The sequence below is a fragment of the Triturus cristatus genome, chromosome 1_1, assembly GCF_964204655.1.
Source record: "Triturus cristatus chromosome 1_1, aTriCri1.1, whole genome shotgun sequence".
Taxonomy (NCBI): Eukaryota; Metazoa; Chordata; class Amphibia; order Caudata; family Salamandridae; genus Triturus; species Triturus cristatus.
In genome coordinates this window covers 106,749,394-106,762,051 of record NC_140579.1, presented here as the reverse complement: position 1 = coordinate 106,762,051, position 12,658 = coordinate 106,749,394, and the positions used below count along the sequence as shown (strand labels likewise).

Genomic DNA, 12,658 nt, shown 5'->3' with positions numbered 1-12,658 from the left:
CGTTCATTAAGCGTGAACTTCTAAGTCTAGGACTACAATCCATGTGGGAAGATCCAGATGGGGCATGTGGTCGGATATCACGAAAGATGTTTACCAAAATTTATAAAGGGCAAAAGCTGGAACTTTTAATCACGGCCTCTAATCTGGGTTCCCTCACTAATTATTTTTTAGAATTCAAAAATTCTTATTATTTCGAGGACTTCATGGATGTTGTCTTCCCGATTTTAGCGCGTAAACTTTTTATCCAATGGCGACATGGCACTTACCCCTCAAGGCCGTCACAAGCAAGTGGACGGCCTCCTCTAATAAGTCTTGCCCGGGCTGCAGCTGCGACTTAGAAGATGAGCTTCATGTTCTCTTCTTTTGTCCAGCATATACCAAACCAAGAAAATATTGGTTGATACCATTGTGCAGAAATCTGGGTTTTAAACATTGCCTGAATGCTTTTAGAATTTTTAAAACCAGTACATCGAGCCCTATTGTTTTTGCACTTTCAAAATTTTTGCTAGCTATGTGGTGCAAGCGGCGTAAATTAATCGATATTGATTGCTACCCTTAATGTTTATGAAATGAGTGTTTGGAACCTGACGTATTTTTAAATATTTTACAGATGAGAGGGTATTTTTGCCTGTACGAAAATATTGCCATGTGTATATAAATGTATTTTAAATGTTACTTGCCTTCCCTTCCCCCCTTCTTCCCCTTTGTGTTTTACTCTGTACTCTTTTATGGCCAAATTGGCCGAAATAAAGAATTTTTGAATTTGAATCAATCAACACCCTACTCACAACATGGATTGAGATGTGTATATTTAAATTCACAAATTCGGTTATTGATGTCTGAAAAGAGGCTTTGATATATCGCCCGCCAGGCACCAGGAAAGATTTCACCCATTCTTTAATTGATTGTATTGCTCCCCATATCCTAGCTTCTGGCCAATTTCTATTGTTGGGCGATTTTAACGATCAAGGTGTGTCGGAACTCCTAGCTGATATGGAGTCAGTAGGGCTTAAAAAAAAGGTGATGGGCCGGACACACTTGTGATCTTATTTTAACAAATCTAGTGGAAGCAATATACAAACTTCCCATGCCAATCACCTGGTCAGACTATTATTTGATCATGTTCTCGATCCCTTGTAAGAATGTGTTGGGTAAGTCCAAGACTGAGGACTCCAGACCCCGTTGCCCCTGGAAGATGGTTACTACTGCCACCTTTTCGGAGGCTTTCAATTTTCCCATACTGTTACCCCATATGGATATGTATACTGCAATGGCTGTCTATTATGACGCACTAACAAATACTTTTGATTATATAGTCTCCCTCAAGAAAGCTGCATCCACTTCTCCCAGAAGTCATCCACCCTGGTACACAGACAGTTCACGTAAAGCAAAATCCAAATGTAAACACTTGGAGCGCAGATGGCATTCCACAAAATCCTCTGTGGACATAACCGCATTTCAGGCTATGCCAAGGAACTATCACACTATGTTTAAAACAGCACGGGGAGCGTATTTAACCTCCACTATAGACCAAGCGGGTAACTCCACAAAGGAGTTATACAAAGTGCTAAATAACTTTTTGAATCTGCATGCTTGCACAACTACTATCCCGGCCTCTCAAAAACTCTGCGATTCTCTTGCAGATTTCTTCAAAGAAAAATGTAACTCCATCTACAAGAGCTTCCCACCTGTACACCCTGAGACTGATTTTGATTGGAATCAACCACATCATGGTACCAATGCTAGTTTGTGTGATTTCGATCCCTGCTGTATGGAGCAGATGGTGAAAATACTATCCCTTGCAAAATCAGGCTCTCATCCCAATTCGTGTCCCTCCCCCAGAATTGTGACCAGTTTATCCTGTCATCTGGCACCTTCCATAATGACGTTGTTTAACCTTTCCCTAGGTTCAGCAAAAGTGCCAACCGAAAGGAAGTGTGCAAACGTTTCTCAGCTCCTTATAAAGCCCTATCTAAATCCTGAAGTCTTATCAAACTATAGACTGATCTCTTTGCTACCCTTGCTCACAGAAGCCCTAGAAAGACTCATTAATAAACAACTCATTTTCTTTCTAGAAAACCACGCAATTTTAGAATCTTATCAATTCAGCTTTAGAGCAATACATAGCACAGAGACTGCTGTACTGGCAGTCACGGATAATATTCGCTTCTCCTTCGATGCGGGTACTCCAGTCATGCTAGTACTATTGGACCTGTCTGCAGCTTTTGACATGATCTCCCACTCTATTCCAATCCGTAGATTACATCAAGCAGGCATCCAAGGCAGAGCGCTACACTGGCTTAGAGACTTCCTTGACAATCGTACTCAAGATGTTTGTCTTGACCCTTTTAAATGAAAATCAAGGCACGTCAATAAAGAGCTTTCTCATTGCCGGTGTCTGAGTCCAGCCCTTTTCAATGTCTATGTAACACCTATGACTCAGAATGTGAGAGCATACGGTGTGAAGATCATGTCATATGCTGATGACACTCCACTCCTCATTTCCTTTTCTCCTGACCCTGACAAAGTGAAAGCCCAATTTGCATATTGTATGTCAGAGATTGCCAACTGAATGGCTAATAATTGCCTCCAACTCAACAGTGCAAACTCCCAACAGCTATAGTCAGCAGACTGGTGACCCTCCAACCATTGCCCTGTTCCTTGCTCTAAGCAAGTGATTAAAAATATGGGAGTTAAGATTGATCACACATTGTCCATTAAAGACCAAGTCAGCTCTACATGCGGCATGTGTTTTACCACGATGAGACTCTTACAAAAAGTGTTTCCCTGGCGCCCTTCTTCCACCAATGAAAACACTTGTCCAGGCTTTCAAAGTCAGTCGCCTGAACTACGAAAATTCCTTACTGGTATCTGCAAACGACAACTTGCTGGCCAAACTGCAGCACGTTTAATCTTCAACATTCCTGTACAGTCTCCTTTTGCCCCCATACTGAAGAAACTGCATTGACTACCTGTTAGAAAACGCATAGTCTTTAAGCTGTGCTATCTGACACACAATTCATTGTATAAATCCTCACCTGTCCATGCTTATTCAAGACTCCGACATTACCAGCCTCCTAGAGCGTCAAGGTACTCCAATAAAGCTCTTTTGCAGACCCCCAGTATCCCCACAGCCAGATTTGGTGGCAGGTCCTTTTCATACTTGACCCCGTATCGTTGGAACAAATTGCTTTTTCACATCCGGAATTTTAAGAAGATGTTAAAAAACATGGATGTTCTGAACTCACTCGCCCTTGCCTGCTGCGCAAGCACCTCGGTACTCCTTTGGGAGTGAGTTGTGCGCTCTGCCAAGAACAATAAATAAATACTCCTCATCACTACTCTGCACCACTCTACGACCCTGCACTCTGACACTCCACTCTGCTCGACTGCACTCTGCCACTCAACTATGTGTCACTTTACTCTACACCTCTGCACTCTACCCTGCACCACTCCACTCTGTCCCTTCACTCTACGCCACTTTGCGCCACTGCAATCTACTCTGCATCACTCTACTCTTTCCCACTGCACTCTATGCTACTCTATTACTGCCCTCTGTCAATGCACTCTACACCACTTTACTCAGAACCAATGCATTCTACGCCACTGAACTGTTCGCCAATCTACTCTGCTCCACTGTACTTAAGGCCACTTCACTTTAGGACACTCTGCCACACTCTACGTCACTCCACGATATTCCACTCTGATGCTCTGCTCCACTGACACTCTACTCCACTCTAAGCTATTGCACTCTGACACTATTCCACTCTGCAACGCACTACGCAACTCCCTCTATGCCACTCCATGCCACTTTACTCCACTCTCTATCAGGCCTCGAAAAATCTTACAAATATCACTAGAGCCGGAGGTCTACTCACTAGAATTATCTACTCAGCCTAACATCAATACACTCGACCCACAATTCATTCTTGTTCCCTACCCAAGAAGTGGTGTGCATCTTCTTCTTTTCACCTGCTCCAAATGGATTAAAAGAAAAACACAACACAAATATTTGCCCTGCGGTGGCTTCATTTTCCACTGGAAATCAGTGTAGTAAACGAGCTGAGCTTTCCCAGACATGGTTGCGACAAGGATTACCATAGAATACCATGCATCAAATGTAGCCCTAAGGATGTCTTGCAGGGTACCTTTCTGGTTTCCTTTTGTGTTTATTTGGTGCATGTGTGTATTTGCATGCGTGACTGTATAAACTGCGCCTACAGGATAGTGCTTGTGTGCGTATTCCCACCTATGCATATGCCTGTGAGAGCTTAGATCTATGTGTGTGACTCAGTGTCAGTATGCCTGTGTGTTTACAGCGCATTTGTGAGTCTGTGCTTGTGTGAGCCCTTGTGTTGAAGTAACTGCATATGCATGTATTGTGTGTTCGATTATCTATCTCACCTTGGAAGTTAAAGCGAGAGATTAACTGAATGCTTCTGTGTATGTGATTGTATGTGCATGACTATTTTTATATAATTACCTGCGTGTCTATACTATGATTTGGTCCGTGTTGGACTGTGCGTGCTCCTGTGCTGTTTGTGTGCAGGTGTATGTGCTTCTGTCTTCTGTGAGTGTGTTTGTGTGTGTGGTTGCTTTTATGTGCTCTAGTACTGTGGTTGTGCGAGTATGCATACTTTTGTTTAGAAATATCGTCATCACGTGACATCTTTTAAAATTACAGAGAGGAGGACTACCTGTCTTCTTGGTAAGTTAATTAATCTTCCTTATTCAAGGCCACTGGAGTTATGTGATTGTGCGGCTGCTGCGATTTACGCATTATTATAGACTTGTCGCATTTTGCCACATAAGCCATCATCTGCTGCATAATCTGCAGATTTTAACAAAACAAAATTTAGATTCTAGCTCCAGCGGTTCAAAAGTTACCAAAGAACCAGCAGCATGTGTTGCAGTACAGATAAAGGCCCTTTGTAAAGTTGGACTAGTCACCTTTCTGTTGCTTATTGCTATATTTTGGTGTGAAACTGGTACTAAAGAAGTGCAACTAATGCCCAGAGAGTGTTAACAAGTTTAAAATTGACAAAATAATGAAGTAATACTGTCACAAAATGTGCTACATTATTTACATTTTCCTGCTGCACCATTTTCTCAACCCTGTCGCATAATTTGGCCTTCCACTGCAGCACAATTCCAGTGGCCCTGCTTATTCCACCCGCCACATAACATTCCTTCTCACTCCACTCACTTTTCTCCCAGCTTGTCAATTAACCTCATCACTTCTTGTCGTTACAAAACAGACTGAACAATACCTTAGTTGATTTGTTTTTCTCCTGCCTCTTGCGCCATTAAGTGGCGGGTCAGCACCATAAAAGGAGCACATCTGAGCCGAAAACCATGCATGTAGAACCTCCCGCTGTAGACCTGTCCTGCGGCTTGCATGACAGAGAGGGGCTCTGTACCTGCCCACTCCTGATAAAGATCACCTCGATGGGTACATTTTAGGAATCCTCATTTTCAAGTGCACCTAAATACTCTTCACACAGAGGAGAGGGAAAACACACGTTCATTGATGCTTTCCCACTCTACCCCTCTCCAGTACTTCTCCAGGTCCCACATCTGGCTGCTGTACATTTTATTTTCACACATGCTGGCATCTTTGTTATGGGGACTGGATGTGGGCTAGCTGCTAATGCCTCTGGCTTTGGAACTGCAGAAGCAGGTTCGAACCCTAGTTAGGAAAACCATGCAGACATTTTAAATGGATGAGGTAACATGACTCACTTGTTAGTTGTACAGTGCTAAACGGACGATCCAAAGGGAGCACATCAGCAGCTTCAGGTGAAAAACTGCTTGATCTCGAGAAAGGAAAGCCCCAGGAAGTAGTAAAGAGAAAGCGACTAAACACCTGCAAGGAGCATATGAACGGCACCAAAGCATTTAATCACAGCCCAGACTTGGTGATGAAGTACTATTTAATGACGCTTGTTTTGTCCATCATCAAGATTAGCAGTGGACCACAGTGTGTGCTTGCATCACTCTTATATGTTTGTGTGAGTGTGTTTTGTAGAAGTGCGAGTATTTGTGCTTCTGTCTTGTCTGTGTGTGCGGTTCTGTGTATCCCCTTGTGCTGCTTGTGTATCTGCGCATGTGTCTTGTGGATGTTGGTGTATTCTTGTATTGGTGTGGCTCACGTACAATAGGAGCCAAACTGGGCATTCATGCGTCCGCGCTATGCACTGGTCATCCCCCTACAAACAATGCAATTACATAGCAATCATGAATTGTTAAACACGTTTCACGTCTTCCAAGACACAGGGGTATCCCTCCTTCGACCGGCGTAGTTCCCTAATTCCCAACGGTGTTCCCTGGCATGCATGTACACTGCTAAGACATAATCTCTTTAGAACCACCCACGCTTATTGATATACGCAGGCAATCGAACCTCTACTCTTAACTGTCTTTCAGGTTCTTACTACAACGCCAGTCTTAAGAACCTGCATTCCCCTGTGCTTGTTTTCTTTATTCGGACAGTTTTTTCAGATCGTACCTCCTTTAGCGCTAACCTGTGTCATGGTACCAGTCGTAAAATATGAACTAACCTTTCCCACAGCTCTTCGCGGTGAGGCGGAGGACCGCGTTTAAACCTCCGCATTTCCTGCTATTAATAATTTGAATTGGCTGAGGCTGGGTGTACTGTAATGCGCCACCTTATCTGCTGCCGGTGGAGTAGCCGCTTATTTAGTGGGACACTACTGGAAAATGGCACTCCTACTGTGCCCGGCCTGTTAATTGCCACTACAAATCTGTACTCCATTTTGGAAACACCCATGCAGTGGCTGGCAAAGACGGGTTACATGCTTCTCGGACTGTATATACCACAGTGGCTTATTGTAATCAGCCAGTAAGAAGTATTACACATGCCTATACACTATAGGATAGTGCATACTTGGCTGCCATCTGATTGGCTAATTGAAACTAAGCCTCAGCAGTTCAAGACCACATTGCATTTAGCCAGTCAACACCTTTTGCTTTCCCACATTTTTAGTTTTCTCAAACATTTCATCCTGCTGTCCCCTAGATCCTCGTACTGGCACTGTACTAGCTACAGTAAACTCAGTATAGCACAGCAACAGAGCTTACTCGCCAGGCCGGTCAAGTAGGTCTGAAAAGTGGCTCACCCTGAAAGAAATTGGGTCGCCATAGCAAGTGGGCGAGTACATTTTTCGAGGCATGCCTATGATACGCTACTCTACGCCACGCCACTCTATGACAATTACTCTGCTGTACGACACTCTACTCCACAGCACTCTACTCCACGCAACACTCTCTACACCACTCCACAACAATGTATGTAACTTCACTCAACTCTGATAACTATGCTGCACTCTACGCCACTCAACTCTATGCCCTTCCACTCTACTCCCTCCACATCACTGTACACTACTCCATGGTGCTCCACTTCAGTCATCCCCACTCTACTCACCTCTACTGTACGCCACTCCATAACACCCCACTTTATGACACTCCACTCTCCTTTACCCTACTAACGTTTAGCCATGCTGAAAACCTGCCTCTCTGGTGTACAGCATTGTTAAGCCATATTAGCAAGCCAATTGCTCTTGCATAGGCGAGACCTATTGCCTTTGCCAATGCTTGTTGAATACTGGAGGTTTAAGATGAAGTACAGCAGCACTATATAACGATCTGCTCCCGTCAGATATTTTCAACTTTTGATGTCTGATATCAAGGAATAGAGGTGTTTAGAACCTTGTGACTGATGCAAGCCAGCTGGGAAGCCATTGGAGAGTTAATAGCACTGATGTAATGTAGGCCTATCTTTTGGTTTCTGAGACTAAGCATAATGCAGAATGTAGCTCTCCTTTCACTGGGGCTAGGTGCGTGATAGGTCTGGCCAAGAAATAGTTGCCATAGACAGTCTTTGACAGAATTAGCAACTGGACAAGAGTCTTGAGGTTTGTTCTTGGGAGAAATTGGCAATCCCCTCCCCTTAGAACATTCGCAGTTGAAAACGCACGCTCTTGTACTTGGAATTAGTTTGTAAATGATGGTTCAGTCTTTATTGAGAATGACATCCAAGGATTTTGATCGGTCAGTAATAAAGATTTGCAGTTAATGGCGCCAAGTGAATTATCCCACAATTGAACTGATGATGATGAAATAAGAAATAATTTTTTTTAAATAGGGTTGGGTTCTAAATGGTGGGCGGGATTCTAGTTTTGAGTAGGTTTTATAGTTAGGGCAAGACATGGTTGAGAGAGGAAATCTTATGATGGTCTTGTCTATCATCTGCATATTGATGTTATATGACTCTATATTTCATAAATCTCACTCCCAAGCTTACAAAGAGAAGGTGCAAGAATGGAGCCCTGCGGAAACCCGGAGTTACAGCAACTGAAGTTGAAAACCTAGTGTCAGTTTTCATCTGCTCCGATTAGTAAAGTAAGAGGCAAACAAATTAAGGACAACACCATCAAAGCATGCTTATTCCTTGAGGTTCTTAACACCAAATGATTCACTGTATTGAATGGAGCTGGTAAGTTGAGAGACAAGACCGGAATTTCCTGACTCAAGAATACAAAGTGCATTATCAACTACATGGGGCGAGGCATTTCCATGCTGCACCCTTGTCTGAACCCTGACTGGAACTCGAGAGTTCATACTCCACTAGATCTTGTGTCAGTTGGATTGGAATATGGCTCACAATTAAGTTAGAGAGGAAGAGAAGAAAGACAGGACAACAGTTATGAAGATCACCTGCATTACTGATGATTTCTACAGTCTAAGGTGATTTGGTCAATCTTAATACATTCCAGGAACCATCGTTGTCAGAAAGACACATGCAGTAGTTTGGTCCGATGAAGCAAAATCTGGTATGACAACTGTAGTGATGCTATAGGCACCATGATAGCCAACTATAATGAAAGTCTGTGCTGTGTAGGTACATGATGTCTTTTTAGGTCTGGCTTGACAGCAAAGTATCACGTTGTCCTTGTGTGATCAAGCTAAAAACAAGCTTTCAGAGAAGGGCTTTGGCTCTGCTCACATATTAGTGGACAGGAGTATGAAGTTTGATTGGACAGAAATTGTGTGCTTCCACAGAAAAAGTGCTTTCCCTCCGCATATCTGTGATTTTTGTTACTGTTTAATTCATCTGAATGATCCAGCAGCAGTCCGGCTCTCTAGAGCAGGCTGACTAACATGCATAATAGTACCAAGCCTACAATGGGACCGAGTTTACATTTTCAGGGGCATGCATATGGCACGGTTAAAGAGTATTGTAGAAGTCGATATGTTACAGCATTTTTCTCTGGCAGCAACACAGACCCCATTCCCTTTGTTTCATTTACTTTAGACTTTAAAGTACAGCAATGTGTTGAGAGCAGTATGGGATGCCCAGGACTACAGTACTTCTCATTCATTTTGAAGTCTCGCCTGAGGCGGCACATGGGCTGTCGCTCATGACACATTTTGTTAGTTTAAAGGGAGTTTCGAGCTGGCCTGTTGCGTACCATTGATTGGCGTCGTCGTTTGTCTCCTTTAATTGCTTCTCGTTGGTCATGGCATGCAAGTTTCGTTTTCTCTTCGTTTGTCCCTTCCCTGCTGCTTGTGCTCTGGTTGAGGCACTTTGTAGGTTGAGCGTAATCGTGCGACTTGTATACTTTAGTATACATATATCTCTGTGGGCCAAATAACATTCCTTGCTTCTCGTTTGTTTTAATGTCCTTTAAAAATCCTTGCTTACTGGTGGCCAATCCTGCCTCTTTTGCCCTCCTTTTTCCTCCAAGGAGCAGGGACTTAGTACAATATCATTACGCTTTGTTCTGGTGATCTGCTCATGGGGGAACTATTTTTTTATGTTTTCAACCTCGTGTTACACTGTGGGTGCTCAGACACCTAGCTACTTACATTTTAGGTCATCATTCATCTCTCCCAGTTCTTCCATGTGGCTGGCTGGCATCTTTTTGTATTTTTGTTTAAACATGCCATCACCCGCGCTTTAGCTAAAACGCAGGTGCGGCGATTACTTCAAAAGAAAAGAAGTCGGGAGTTTTTTTGCATTCATTTGTGTTGTAACTGCAGTTATTACCGTCTTGCTGCGTAAATAAAAATTAACATGTTTATTAACTGTATTAAAACACACTGGGTCCACAGCTCACACTTTAAAAATAATCGTGTTAAAGCTGCAGTAAACGCGCTTTCTGAACACAAAGCGTTCACTGGACGGACGTATTTCTAAAAAGGATTGCTATTTTGCTTTTTAAGTACAAATGAAAAAGCTTTTTACCGACATAGAATGCATTTTTACGAAGTATTTTCGTTTGTACTTAAAAAGCAAAACAGCAGTCCTTCCTGTTAGTTTATGTTTTAAAAAAGAAAAATAATCCCATTGGGTGAACATCTGTTCTTAAAGCGCATTAAATGCAGCTCTAACAAAAAATTTTTATGAAGTATCCGCCCTCCTCCTATGTCCACAGCATCCAGCAGCATCTGGTTAGGGTGTGTTAGCGGGACTTATTTTTGTTCTGTATAGGCTGGTTTTCTGAGAGCCATTTTAGCTTGTATTCAAACTTCTTCAAAATGGAAAGAGGTTTTTGAATTATCAGAACTTGCCAATTAGGGATCTTTTAACATTTTAATGCTCTCTGCCAGATCCCTTATGTCTTTCCTTGACGTCCCTTTCAAAGAAACAGGATGGTTTTAAAAAAACAAGTTGACTTCAGGGAATGCAAACACAGCAATGGAAGTCAGCTGTCCCTCCCAGGCCACCATCACAGTGGCTGCAGCCATTAATATGATTGAGGCAGGAGGTTTTGCAAAATGCGGGACAAACAGTCAGATTACCCAAGAATCAACTGGATTTTGAACTGTGCCCCCCCCCCCCCTCCTTCTCTATGATCTGTATTTACAGTTAGGGAAATGGGACGTAACAAAGGCAAAAATTCACTGCGGGATATGTGTTGGGCTTCAGGGTTGCAATGCTTTAATTAAAGGGCAACGGTAGACCTATTCTTATCTATTTTGTCTCAAAAGTTCTTTCCCCAAAGGAAAAAAGTGTAATTCCCCACTGCCAATTACCTACAATCATGGCTAGTAATACCCTTTATAGGTTAGTTTCTACTAAGATTCAACACTCTGTGACCATTTGTGAGGCATATGCATAGTCCAACTTTTCTGTTGCAGCATCTGGCATCTAGTAAGTACCTTCCATAAAACAAATGATAAAAAGTGATAACATCCTTCTCGAATAGAGCAATACGTTGGTCAAATACCCTATGCTACAATACAAATACGGCTTACCTCAGCAGACTTCAAATTGTATGTTGATCTATAATGTTCTAAGGGCCTAAGCATATCTCAGGAGCCACGCACACACACAAAGACTTTATTTTATTTTTCGCAAATGCTCACTTCCTTGCAGAATTGGAATACATTTTTAGGTCAAGCCTGGGCAGTGCATGCTCTGCTCTGCGAGGCACGCTGTGTTCAGTTATAGTCCATTTTAAACGGTTGCATATCATTAGTTAATAGGCTTAGTAGTCCTTCCTTAGTACCGCCTTTCCCCAGATTTTAACCGTAGGCTTTAATTACAGCCTCCGAGCACTATTTTCTCTAATAGCTTTGTCCTGCCTACTCTTGCAGGCAGGAAAAGGTAGGACACGCTGTCTCCTAACGCCAAACGCGTTTGCAATGTAAAAGGTCTTGCATTTACGAGAGTTTAAGCTATTGGCTTTGTAAATGACAATGCCTTTTATTTATCTGTTTTCAATGCAACACGTAAATAAAAGGCATTATCCTTTATAATGCCAATAGCTCAAATTCTCGTCAATGCGTGACCTATTGCATTGCATATGCTTGTTTTTTTTATGTTGCGTCCTCATCACTGTTTCCACCCTCCTGTGTTGTTGCTTACCATCCTGCCTCTCGTTGTTGTTTGCCCCCACCTCCACCCTTTCAATAGTTGTTGCTTGTAGGCCCGTCACTGTTGCTTGCCTCCTCTCCCTCTTTCGGATAGGTATTTTGTTAAAGGATATCTCTCAGATTACCTTTGTAGGACATTTGCCATGATAAAAAAAAAAAAGGCTTGTAACTTCAGGTCGAATCTTGTCCTGCAGCCAGATTCTTCCATATGTTGCTGGCTGGCAGTACAAATGAGATAAATACATGACTCGCTAAGCTTGTTGTTCCCAGTCAAATTGAAGACAGAATAACAGCAAAAATAGTTCCTGCCTTATCTCAGAAAATCTGGGTGAAAGAGAGAAGCAACCAACTAAAAGCATCATTTAGCTTTAGGACCTTGTGGACATAGAAATGACACTTGGTATCTGTGAAGAACTCCAAGCCACCTTGGACCCTTGAAAGTGAGATAATTAACTTTACGTGGGAATAACATTTCCTCTGACTGAAGAGAGGAAAATGGAGATCCTGGTGCTTGAACAATCAGATCAAAGCAAGTTTCCTTTTGAATGGCGTGAAATCTGTACTGACTAGATCTTACAAAGTGAGAAACGTAGATGAAAGCCTACAGCTGCCCATGCAAATCCTTACAGTAATGCAACTCAATATTTGAGTCTAGCAGTACTAATAAGATAGCTAGAATTTAGCAGCTTGCCCTTCAAATGAGAGGTTAATAAACTCAGATAGGTTACAAACACTACACAATCAGCAGCAGAATACT

At 42.5% G+C, this 12,658-nt stretch overlaps 1 protein-coding gene across 4 annotated transcripts in view; it reads left to right on the top strand.

Annotated features, from left to right (window-relative positions):
• The window catches only part of EFTUD2 (elongation factor Tu GTP binding domain containing 2), a 208,733-nt gene that overhangs the window by 8,528 nt on the left and 187,547 nt on the right, over positions 1–12,658 (top strand). The window lies entirely within an intron of this gene.